A 13539-nucleotide genomic window follows, 5' to 3' on the forward strand; every position below is an offset into this window, starting at 1 on the left:
GGGACGTTTTAGCGATGCTCATGAACCTGTCTATTTTCCAAAATGCTCTTAGTCATCAAGGAAACCATATGTTTCTGCCTAACTAATCCATGCCTGGGCTGTTTTTTTTCCACTTATCTTCTGACTGGTAGGCGAATGCACTCATATTTGCACCCAGCAGAGCCACACAGGGCATTTCCCACTCCAGCACAGGAGCTGCCCAGGTGGAAAGCCCAGCTGGGTGAAGCAGCACTGCCATGGCAGCAGCGAAGATGTCACTGCCACTGCCAGGGGACACGTGGCTTTACACACAGAGGGTTTCTGTCCATTAGCAGGGCAGAGGCAGCTGACAGCAGAGGTGTGAATTTTACTGCTGTGACCTTCACAGGCAGTCTGACAGATTGCTTGCAATTAGCTAGTCCAACCTCTGCTGTGCTGGCTTGCCCAAATCCACTCCGTTTTTGGCTATAACCTGTATCTCAAGAAGTCATCTGGTCCAGATTTTAGAGTTGCTAATGACTGAAATGCTGCTACAACCTGAGGCAGAAAATGAACTGCCCTCATTGTAAAAATACATGTAATCTGGTTTCTATCTGCATTTGTCCTGCCTCAGTATGGAAGCTTGTTTCACATGCTTATTTCCCATTGGCAAAGTTTTGTTCCTCCCATAACTGTTATGATCAGAGGTGACAGCTGTCATTTGACAAAGAGTTTGTACATATGTGAAGGGCTGAGAATTTCCTCATTCTTCCTAGGGAGAAATTAACCATCCGAAAGCTGTCTGCTCTGCAGTCTATCATCTGTCCAGCCCCAGGACCATCAGGTGTGACAAGCAAGGTAACGACACGCTCCATCATCCTCTGCGTCTCTCATTTGATAGAAAGCACTATAATCTCTCAAGCACACAAGGAGAAAACAATTAAAAAATCCAAGTAACTGCTTTGCCCTTCTTTAAAGGTATGGAGTTCCTGTTAACTTCACTGTGAGCCATGCACGTGTCAAAGACAAATACTCCCTGGGCTCATTCTGCAATGCCAGAGCTCTTGGAATTAGGTCACGGACTTCATTCATTCAGCCAGAACTTTCTGATTGCTCGAGAATTATTATTATTATTAAGAATATCATTTAGGGATGAATTTTTAAAAGGATCCAGAAGTGGGTTCATCAAAATGTTGCAACTGTTTTGCAGACTGGCATGCTAACATACAAAATAGTCTAAAAAAAATAATAATCTGAGTTAACTTTATGTAAAATAAGAATTTAGGGAATTTATTGATCATAGCTGAAGGTATCTATGCAAGGAAGGAATTATCTGGCAACAGATGGCCCTATAATAATATTAATAACCCCACCACCTGGCCTTTAATCCATGCTTTTCATCATAGATCATAAAACACTTTATGAATGAGGTCAAACATCTAGTGGGAAGAGCCAGAATCAGATGTAATGGTTAGAAGTTAAAGCCAAACAAATATAAGTAAGAAATAAGGCACGCTCCATTTGTTCTACTAATCAAAACAGCAGATGAATAACATAACCAGGAATTTGTCTGCAAACATGATATTCACCATCACTTTTTGTCACAAAAGAACGATCTCTTGCCAGATACGTTACAGCTCAAATAAAACTACAAACTTAAAGCAATTGCTAGGTGAGATTAGTTGCCTTTTGAATACAGTAGATAAAGAATACAAAGTGAACACAGAAGTAACGTGTTCATTACAAGTGACACTACACATTTGTTCACTACAAATCCACTGCATTTTCCATTAACTCCAGCCTACCCACCTGCCTAATTAGTCAAATCTTCTACATCACTGCTGGGCATCCAGAGAAAATTGCTATTAAAATGGTAGTTTCCGTTTTGAGCTCACAGTCCCATTTCAGATTTGGTAGGTATTAAACAAATGCTCGTAAAATGGGCCAGATTTGTTGTCCATGTCATAACAAGCTGCTGAAGCCACAAAACCATAATGCTTTATGTTACCTGGTACCTTCCTTCATTGGGCATCAGATGCGATATGCCACAGATTGGATGTTCAGGTAGACTAACCTGATCTCTGACAACTTGAAGCATGTCTCTGCTGGGATTCAAGCATGCGGGCAGGTCAAATGGCAAGACTCTGCATTGTCTCCAGGTGACATCAAGATGCCACATCTACTGAGGTGACGGTTTTATAAATCTGAAGGTGTAAGGAAGGGATATATTATGGCTAGTCTTCTTTCTAAACTTATCAGTGCGTCCTAGACACAGTTCTGCTATGGACTGGTGACCAGATGGGAAAAACTGAACACCCCAAATCCAGTTGCTTACTTGGATGTTTAAAAGGTTCATAAATTCTTTGGCATGTATGTCCCTGAGAATCAAATATTTCTGATTTTTCTAAAAAAAGAATCCTTCCTGAATTTTGCTGTTCAGCAGCTACTTTTTGGAAAAAATGCTGTTGCTACAACACCATTCTCTCACTTGTGCCTGCCTCAGTGGTTTGGTCTGAAAACTTCAGAACAGAGAGTACATGTATGCCTGTGTTCCAACCTGTATGTATAACAGGGTCTTCACCTTGAGGGAACAATTGAGGTCTATTGTAAAATCAGTAATATATCTGGAAGGAGTATGCTTATTATTCAGAATGGCATGTATATTAGCAGACGACAGAGCCCATACTGCTGAAAAGGCAGCAGCTTTACATATTGCGCCCAGCCCAACATATCCAAAGGTTTCAGAGCCCTACACTACTTGAATAAGCACTTTTAAACTCCATGGTTGAGTAACTTTACAAGTGAACTCCAATCCTATTAAGAATCACGGGCCTATACAAACAAACCAAAGTCCAAAAAGTGATAATAGTCTGAGCAAAGGGCAGAATGTTGATGCAGAAAAAAGAAAAAAAAAAAGGAAGAAAGCAGGATAAATCAGCTCCACACTTACAGAGCTGAAGAAACTTATTCAGCAAGGCTGCTGCAGAAGAAATGAGCCTAACTTACATTATTTCCGTGTTTGTAAGGGAGCTACCCGGCTGCATTCTCTTTGGCTGGATCTTCATGTCTGTGGCTTTATTCCTCCTGATGCTCATCGCCTATTTCAGGATGCAACTATCAGAAGGTGAGTCGCAATTCAGGCAGAAAGAGTGGGTAGGCAGACAAAACTTCTCATTCAACAGGCTGCTGTCAGGCTTGTACTCTTAACTAGACCGAAGAGAACAATGATCCTACTCTTCTGAAGCTGTACTGCATTTTAAGCCATTTTCCAATTTGAAAAAATATTATAAAAATATGTTTGGAATTCAGATTGAATCCTCACTGAAAATTCTGTAGTTTTACCTATGATGCAGTACAAAAAGACAACCAAATGGAGAAAAAGAATAGGGCGGCTAGAGCAAAGATTGTTTTTCTCTGTGTGAGTCTTCAGCATGAAGCTGCCAGCAGCTACACCCCACAATAGCTGGCTGCTGAGCGTGCCTCTGCGTTCTTTCAAAGGTATGCATTTGTTCTTACTTGGTACGTGAATGTACATTTGCCATTTTAATTTTTCTATGTTAAAATCAGCTTATATTTGCTTCCGAAATCCATCTTTACAGTAAAAGCAGCAGAAGAAACAGCCTGCCCACCCAGGTGAACGCACAGCAAGCGACACAAACCTCACACCAGTGTTGCAAACCGGGGTCCTCACAGGATCTGATGCGTCCTGCACAAAGACACAGGGCTATGGCTGTAGCAGGCAGGGGATTCCTTTCAGGAAAGAAATCCCTGCACATCAGACCACCACATTTTAATGGGATGGTTTTCATGCCTTCCAGGTTTGAGTCCCAGCTAGGTCTGATATATAGTCTGAGACTGCTCAATCTGAGCCGATGTACACACATGCCGCTCTCATTTTAAGCCTCCAATCTTAAACAAAAACTGCCACGGCCTGTCCCAGAGTGCATTCATATCAGTCCTTATCTTGTTTTTCCTTCAGCCCTTCCAAAACCCCTCCTTGCAGACGTTAGCTAAGCTTGTTCCTGAAATTAGCTGCCTTTTGACCTTTTTTCCTTAAGGAATGCTGGAGAAGCTAAAGTGACATCCTAGATTTCCTCAGTAAACTTCAGCACGCTTCTTGGTGTAGCTCGATGCGAATCCCATGAGGGACAAATGTCCATGATGCATTGTACTGCAGGTTTCAGCTCCAACAGCTCACCCATGATCTCAAAAGCAGACTTGTCTAGGACAATCCTGACTGCAGGGCTCTGCAGGGAAACCAAGACGCTTGCCCAGAGCTGACCCAAGGTGAGCCTGACAGCAACAGGCTAGATTTACCCAACCACTGCAAGGTTAGGGAAGAAGCCTTGCCTGAATTCCAGATCAAGCCCTGCAAGTGGTACATTCATTAAACTTGTTCTGTCCTGAATATATCTTCTGAAAACCTGAAAATTGGGCAATTTACCACAGTTCTAAATGTAGGAAAGGCCACAATATCCCCAAATGTAGCATGAATTAATTTCTTATTTTGCATAATATCTCCAGGCATCTAGAACTGAGGCTTTTGCAAGGAGGAAGGGTGTTTGTTTGCATACAAGTGTACACCACAAGCTACCTTCAGGCTGCTAAAACTCAGACATTTCCTGTTGAAGATGTGCTGAATTAATCAACTAGGAAAGCCTGCTCTGCATGACTAACTCAGCTCTGCCTTCACCTCTCTCCAAGGATAATTTATAACTGCTGACAGTTTTTCACACGCTGGCAAACAACAAAAAATGGTTTGGTGCCAAAACATCATACAATTCAGTATCTACGAGGGAGAAGGAAACCTAAGTATTGAGAGCTCTATCACTTTCAGAAAGATTGTCTTAGGAAAAACAGAATAGAAGCTAATGGAATTGTTGCATTCATCTTTGGATAAAAACAGGAGTTCTGTCTTTCAGCAAATAATCAGTGTCTATCTGTGATAAGTACCAGCTGTCTAACTGAATGAAATAATACTACTGAACTCATTTTTACGTGGCGTTTCTCTTGCTTTTCTATTCCAGCTAAGACTGAGCGAAACAGGAAAAGGAGGTGGGCTACAGATCCCAAGGGTATGGGCATTTTGCTAAGGCTCAGAAAATGCTTTCATTAAACCAAAAGAATCCATCTGAAAAACCCCACAGACATTCATGTTTGTGCTGCATGATCAACCACTGAAACAGACTGGCCTACAGCTTTGGATTTGTAAGGAGTTTAAGTAATGATTTCCTAAATTTTCTAAGAGTAGCAATCAAGTTTTTAAGAGAGAGGTGGATGATCTGGATGGCAGGGGAATTTGTCAAAGGAACAGGAAGGAAGTAAGAAAGGAAAGGTAGCTTCCTTACTTCTCCCTTTCCTAGCTAAGGAGGATGAAGTAAGAGAAGTCCCTGACTGTCCAGGGCTCCATGGAAGGAAATTCTCCATTTCCACATCAGAAGTGTCCTGGGTGGGATTCTAAGGAGGGTGGGAGATTCATTCTTGTCTAACACTTTGGACATCACTGTCCCAGCTCTAACTCTAAGCCCTTCCTTCACTTGATCTGGGGGAGAGTCCAGACCGTCACCCAGGCCTCCAGACTACTCATGAGTCACAGTGAGGAGTTCTCCCTGAGCAGGCGATCTGAGGCAGCTTCAGACCATCAGGCAAGCCACGTAACTAAAAAATAAGCCTGCGAACAGGCTCCTTTAAGTGCTAACAGTCCTTCTCAACAAAGCCGCAAAAATTCGGTAGGCCCTGGGTACCCATTTCCTTGGATCCCATTAAAAATAAATAAAACAAATTTGCATTACTACAAGCAAGGCTGCCTTGTTTCATTGTCAAATGAGCACTCTTCATTTTTCTCTATAGAGCAAGAGAGAAGGTCCGTATAAATATATCAAAACCCATTTCGGTATTATCCCCTTAAGGTTTCTTAAGAATAAATCTAAGCCTAACAAACGAAACCACAGAACTTTACTCTGAACAACTGACGATGACAGGGGAATCTACCATCTGACGATTTTTTTTATGCTAACTAGACTTTTTTTTTTCTCCTCACCTTTTTTTCCCCCCTCCAATTCCCCACTCCTCTCCAAATACTCTCCTAGCCTCTGATGACACTACCCTGTTTTGAAGATGCAGGCTTATGTTCCTGTTCTGTTTATACCACAGGCAGCACAGGGATGTCTGGGCTGTCACGGCACTGCCACAGTAAAACAGAAAGCGAATTTTCAGTAAACACTAACTCCTGCTCTACTGCTGCTGGTGCAGCCTCACCTTGAGTACTGCGTGTAGTTTTGGGCACCACAGTTTAAGAAAGACATAAAACTATTAAAGAGCGTCCAAAGGAATGCTACAAAGATGGTGAAGGGTCTAGAGGGGAAGGCATATGAGGAGCACCTGAGGTCCCTTCTTGTCCCTTGGTTTGTTCGGCCCAGAGCAGAGGGGGCTGAGGGGAGGCCTCATGGCGGCCTGCAGCTCCCTCAGGAGGGGAGCGGAGGGGCAGGCGCTGAGCTCTGCTCTCTGGGGACAGCGACAGGACCCGAGGGAACGGCATGGGGCTGGGACAGGGGAGGGTCAGGCTGGGGGTTAGGGAAAGGCTCTGCACCCAGAGGGTGGTCGGGCACTGGGACTCCCTAAGGAAGCAGTCATGGCACTGAGCCTGCTGGAGTTCAAGAAGTGACCATGCTCTCAGACACATCATCTGTTTTTTTGTGTGTTTCCGTGTGGAGCCAGCCCTGTGGGTCTCTTCCAACCCAAACTAATCTATGATCCTATGCTCTCCTTGTGGTTGTTGAGGAATTTTATTCTGATTGAAAGCTAGTAGAGGCAACGAGGATAGGGTATTTCTGCTGCTAACAGCGGAGTTTGTATCAGAGCTTCACTGGGCATAAGCATGGGCTGTCTGTCACCCTCAGATGATTTTCTAAAAACATATGGAAATTGATAATATCGCACCACTCATGTGCCTTCTGTTTCATAAAAATCATACTAATAAACACCAGCTCCTTTTCTTTATAAAAATTCACCACCTCAAGGTAGCACATTCTTACGTATGTTTCTGTTGCTTGGTTTATCTTCCAGTTGATAAGGAACTGGCCATGCTGCATGACCCCAGAAACACCCTCCTGGATTATCGCAAGGAGCAGCAGAAGCTGTGGAGATCTGGGAAAAAAGTGAACAAATGCAGGAACTGAATGACATTTAAGGGAGTCTCATGTCTCAGGAAGCAAGCTTACAACCAGTGCTCAGCTCTGCAGGTTTAAAAATAACCAGCTGTAGATAAATACCACGGAGGAGAACAAAATGGAGAGAAGCTAGTGCCGCGCTGTACAAACGAAACAGCTGCTGCCATTCAAAAAGGCCTTGTAGCAGTCTTGCTCTGTCCCATGAGGCCAAGTGAGCAGTACTTTATTCCCCTCATCAGACACCAGAGACCTCCTGCAATGTACTGTATCAGTTTGTTTACATGACACAGGATTCGGTGGGAGAGAAAGCACCTTGCTCACTAGTCCTTTGCTAGCCTACAAGGAAGAAAACTATATAACAAGCTCCTGAGAGAGCTGAGCTGCACATACAAGGCAGGCAGTCTTATTAAATTGAAGATGCAAAAATAGCAAGTTCATATCAAGCAGTGACATCTGGAAATTGAGAAGGGTGATGAGGGGGAACTGACTTATTTTCGTTACATGTATACTTTGGGAAAGAGCGTAGGTTTTCTAAAGTAATACTTCCCATAGAGTTTGGAAACAAAATATAACATTGATGGGAAACAAAAGGACTTTGCTGATTGATGGTGCCAAATTTTGAAACCATGGAAAATTGCAATCAGTGTTTATCCAAACAGCTACTTTAGATTGAGGACACTCCTTGAATAAATAGATGATTTTTCAAATAAAAAACCTGTAAGTATGGATGTGTCTTGTCACACAATCCCCCCCTCCCCAATTAGCTGCAGATGTAAAAGTTTTAGTGTATTTCTGATTGGCTGAGGCCCACAAAAATACAACTCAAACTGTTCAAAAATACTCTTGCCTTTTACCTTCTGTTTCTAATTCAAATTTAAACCCAAACTGATGAATAACAAGTGACTGTACTTACTGTCCCTGATATTTACTGTTCCTACCTGCTAGCAATTGCTGTCTGCAATTACCTCTCCTTACAGCTGGTTGTTGTTATCCACTATGTTCTTGCATGGTGGGTAATGTGCTTTGTATGAGTTATCTGTGTTTTCGCAGAACGGTAGTTTTCACAGCCTTTTGAGAACTCCTTTGAATCATTTTGTAAATATTAAAGAGGCCATGACCACAAGTTTAAGAAATAGTGTAATTTACCAAATGTTATGAGAAGGAGTCAAACATCAATTACCTTTACTATACATAACAGTTCTCCATCACATTTTAATACTATACTATTTTTTAAAACATATAATTTTTTCCACATATATATCTATGCAAGTAATAGATTCATTGCATTATCAGGTGAAGAGCCAATTATTTGTTAGTTACAAAGAGCTACCTCTGCATTTTTAAAGTAAAGGGTAGGATGCTGAAACGTAAGTACCTCTAGTTAGATCTAGTAGTCTCTAACCTCTTTTTAATTAACTGTGCTTGAAAAGTGCAAAGTACTTTGTAGTTCCTTCCATATGAAATCAGCAGAAGGCTCTGGGTGGAAAACAAACAAGCATTTATGCAGAAGCCATAGCACTGATATGAACAGCAGAAGTTAAATACAGGGAAGATACTTGGACTTTGACTTCAAAGGAGGCAACTTGTAAAAGAAACACAGCGAAGCATGGAAGAACAAAAACAGTAGAAAGAAGCTGATCTTGGTCATCTGCCAGAGGAATCTGCAGCATGATTGCTGGGTTTCCCACCCTCAGCCGGCAACTCGCACCAGGTGCCCATTATCACTCTCCAGGTGTTTCAAGATATCCTACTGGAACTTTGTAATATCATGCCAGAAGTGTTTTTCCCCATATCCTGTAGTCAAAAAGTTTAAGATAGTTTTCTTCTGATTTTATTCTTTGCATAAACTTGTTCTTTGCAGTAAGAGCAATGTATGCAGTCTTTTTGTTCTTACAAACCTCATACCACAAATTTTATTTGATTAACAACACATACAATGCATTTCAGAGAGCAAAAGAAAAGAAACACTCTAAAGGCAGCTCTCAAATCACAAATGCTCCCTATCATACAGTTGTTAAGTGGACCTTAGATTCATGACAGCAAATTGACACACTTAGGAAACTGGGGAGCACATATTCCCTTTCCTCTCTCACGCCTGGGCTTTTACATTACCTCGCAGGCCTAGTGCAACATAGTCCAAAGCAGAGCATGCTTTCTTTACACCTAGTACATCCAGACTTGACTGTAAAGGCAGAGTCTTAAAAGCTCTTAATATTGGCCTGCTCCTACCATTAATGAATTCTATTCTTATACCTTAAATGCTGGTACTAAGCAACCAGAATAAGTCTGCTTTCATAGAAAGATTCATCATGATTCCATGAAGGCAGTGATGATGAAAAAGTGCCACACTGTTTAACTTTAGGACTTCTAAACTTGGATTTATGTCATTATATAAAGAATGTAAGGTTCACTAAAGAATATCAGACAGTTATTACAGTATCAGCAAAGTATTTATGAATACTTACAGGATACAGAGCTTGAGAGATTAAGATGTAATGCATAAAGATTCTTAAGAAAAGTGCTCTTAACTCACAGAGCTGTTATTGACCACATAAAGAATGTATTCAATTGAAAGAACCTACATAAAAAGCCTGTTCTCCTGGTCACATAGATAATGGCTTCTTCAAAATCAATCACAAAATCACAGAATGGTTTGGGTTGGAAGTGACCTTAAAGACCACTCAGTTCCAACCCCCCTGCCATGGGCAGGGACACCTTCCCCTAGAGCAAGTTGCGAAAACCTGATCCAGCCTGGCCTTGAACACCTCCAGGGATGGGGCATCCACAGCTTCTCTGGGCAACCTGTGCCAGTGCCTCACCACCTTCGTAGTGAAGAACTTCTTCCTTAGATCTAATCTAAATCTACCCTTTTTTAGTTTAAAGCCATTACCCACAGTTCCTGTAAGCTAACAGTCAAACACCTCAAATGGGAGAGATCCTAAAGTTAGAGCCAGGTATAATATCAGTGTCTAAGAAGAGAGATACGGAAGTCTGATTCTAATGATCTACCTCTACCTACAGTTTGCTCACACCAACAACTTCAAGCAGAGAGCAAGCCCTCCAGCTTTTGGGTATCAGTCCCTGCTGTAACCCTCACTCCATGTCTCTTTTGGCAGAGAATGGTGGTCAGTCAGGTAGAAGCAATTCATAGGCCTGACTGAGCACACAGACCACTTTGGAGATTTCACTCAGACTGTAAATTGTTTGGGTCAGGAACAGTCCTCATTTTGTTCAGCATCTGGATGAATACTGAGTAAGAACCATATTCTGGTTGGTGTCCTTGTTCAATGCCTCTGCCCAAAAGTTTGATTAAGAACTCCTGAAATATTTAGGAGACATTTATCTTTGGCAGAGCAAGATCATGTGTAAGACATAAAGGATATAAGGGACATTTAGAAATACAGATTGCTCACTGTCTTCTGCAGCAGGATACTCTTAGAGATCAAGTTCTTCATCAGTGTATTTCCATTCTAAACAGTACTGACTTTTTACATTTAAGAAACATGCTGCCAGTAGAAAAATCAGTGATTTTGGATATTGGTCATAAGTTACAATAATTGTTCCCCTTTCCACTCCATTCTCACCCCCCTCAATTTCAAACACCCATTCCTCCACAATCTATGGAAAGACAGACTCGCCTGGACCACATGTAAAGATACAGAAGTTTAGCAAGCCTTACTACAACCTAGCATTAACGTTGCTGATTTCACAAAATGTCTGAGAATAGTAAATTCCAGATGTAAAAAGTGTTATTTTTTTAATCACTCCTAAAGACTACTGTAAAATAGTATTACAGCTACTGAGTAGAATACAATGTAGTTATTACATAAGAATTATAACAGAAAAACACTGGGTGCCTTTGCCATAACTGCTTATTGAGCAGTAATTGCTAAAATGCAGGACGATCTGACATTCAGGACTCTGTATCATGTCATGAAAATCCTCAGACCTTGCTGTTTTCAGTTTCATTACTGAATAGTGCCAAGAAACATCTGTTTTCATGCTACTGGCATTAAAAACATATCTTACATTGTTCCTTGGACAAGGAAAAAATATATATTTAAATAACAGTACAGAACAAAAGCTTTTGAAAAAGCAAATAGCAAATGTGTAAGAATAAATCTACCGAGGCAGATGAACATAGAAGACTGATAGACCAATAAATCTTTGAAAATTGCTGAAAGCTGTAAGAATATTTGAGGAAGTGCTACTTTCTAGTACAGTACTTATTCTGTTTTATACACAGCCCCAGGCAACAATCAGTAGCCTAGGTCAGAAGCAGGATTCTGGGAGTGGTAGTCCTTTAGTATGGCCCAGTGTAGCCATTCATATGTACTTACCTCCAAAATCTCATTGGAGTTCCTTCATGCTAAACAGAATAAATTAAATAAATTAACACTATAGTCATTAGTAGTACTGCTAACAATTGTAACTTGTACTAATATTACTAATCCAAGTATGTTTTCAAAGTGCAGCATAAGAAAAAAAAAGCAAAACTAAACAAAACCACAGTAAAGCAGCCTGATAATCAAAACAGTTTCAAACCTCCTAGAGGTGTAGTCAGGTCAACAACGTGGGATACCAGCTGCTCCAAGTAGCCCACTTCCATTGTGAACATGCCTAAAAGCTAAGAAGCTGCCAGTGCTTCCTGGTCAAGGGTACAGTTAATTGCTACTCTGGCCTCCATCAAATCATACAAACTCTGACTTCTGTCATAATATTTCATTTATCTTATTTTATCTAGCTGATTTCTGTGGACAAACTAAAAGTTGCCATTCCGTCTGAGTTGTCCAGCAGAAGAATATTTCAAGAAACACTTTGTACTGCAGTTGCTTATAGATCTGAGCAATACATTTTTTTCTTAAAACCCACCATGTCCAGAGTTGCTTGCTTGTCCTTTATGAAGTCTTAATCAAGGAAACAATCTGAACAATTCTAACATTTAGTATGAACCCTCAGGTGATCATGATAAAAAAGATGTATTAAGTATTTTTATATAGATCCACATGACTCACTGTTCTCAAACAGTATTTGAGCAGAATTACTCAAATACCTTCTCCAGATTTTCATTAAATGGGTTTGTAATTGTGTTTGAAATGAATTGCCTAAGTATTGTAAAGTCAGCTTGTGAAATGTCTTGAGAACAATTTCTTTTGTTGCATTGTGCAGTTTTTGCCATAGGTATATAAAAAAGTAACAATGAAAACTCATCAGAATTGCACAATATTCTAGAGTTTGTGAATAATTTCAACCAGAATCTCTAAAACTTGACTACTTTTAGGTTTAATCACACTTGGGGGCTATGTTTTTCTGCATGACAAAGGCTGTTTAATTAGCACATGTTTAATCCATTAAAGCGATAGCTATGCATAAGCTATGCTGAGCTGAAAGAAGTATAAATTTTCCCTCGATATAAGGTTCTGATTAGTATTTGAAGAAATACATCTCTCAGTGAAAGTTGTATTGTTTTCAAAAATATTATATTTGCAGTTTTAAGGATTAAATACAATTGCAATAAAAACCAGAATCGATCTAGTGCCTAACAAACCAAAGATCCAACTCAATAAGGAATTGACTTTCTTCACACCAAACAAGTTCTGTAACTAATACCACACAACATCAAAAATGCCTCTAAGACTTTGTAAAGCTGTTTCTTACACACTTTTTATGTAAATCCATAAAATCATCCCCTTAAATGAATACATCTCCATTATGACCTTCTCTATGTATCCAACATTTACTACTTTCTTGACCACCTACTTGCTCGTGCACAGAGTTGTAGTAGTATTTTTAGGTTACTAGGTTGGGTGGGGTTCTTTTTTTAAAAAATCTGGTATTTTTCAGGCTAATGTGGGATGTAATTAAGAACACCTGTATGCATATAAATGAACATCTTGGTTACTGTTGTATTACAGTGTCCAAATTATACAAAGCCAAAACTAAAAGGAATTTCTGTTAACCAAGCATGCTGACAGACGGCAGCAATCTAAACTGAGAACAGCACCAAAAATACATCACTGATAAAATGAGTGAGAAAAGAATTGTACTGAAAGGTAGTATGATTTGTTACTTTAAAATCATAGTACCTCTAATTCAATGAACTCAGTAGAATGACTTGTCAACTGGGGCATTTTAACTTGCATAGTCCTGTCCAAATCTTCTTTTTTTGGAGTCTAAGTTTTCTGTGGTTCAGAGAAGAAGAAATCAGGAAGCTTATTGCAAGACACCTAAAAACCACGCTAATATATTAGAAGACAATCGATAATTGTGACACCCTTCAGGTAACCCTGGAGACTATCTGTACTATTCCCTACTCCCTTCTCAGGGTTCTGTGGCTTCTACAATTGCATTTCTCAAAACTGATTTGCTCATTTTAAATATTACCAAATTTATGTCTGAGTGCCAATAGTCA

The 13539-nt window shown here is 40.3% G+C and overlaps 1 long non-coding RNA gene across 1 annotated transcript; it reads left to right on the top strand.

Annotated features, from left to right (window-relative positions):
- Positions 1 to 2128: 2128 nt before the first annotated feature.
- Positions 2129 to 8997, top strand: LOC310897265. Its single transcript, XR_014582168.1, has 2 exons — positions 2129 to 3082; positions 7024 to 8997. It is a non-coding gene; the product is annotated as an uncharacterized lncRNA (long non-coding RNA).
- Positions 8998 to 13539: the final 4542 nt, after the last annotated feature.

This window comes from Anser anser, assembly GCF_964211835.1.
Source record: "Anser anser genome assembly, chromosome: 3".
Classification (NCBI taxonomy): domain Eukaryota; kingdom Metazoa; phylum Chordata; class Aves; order Anseriformes; family Anatidae; genus Anser; species Anser anser.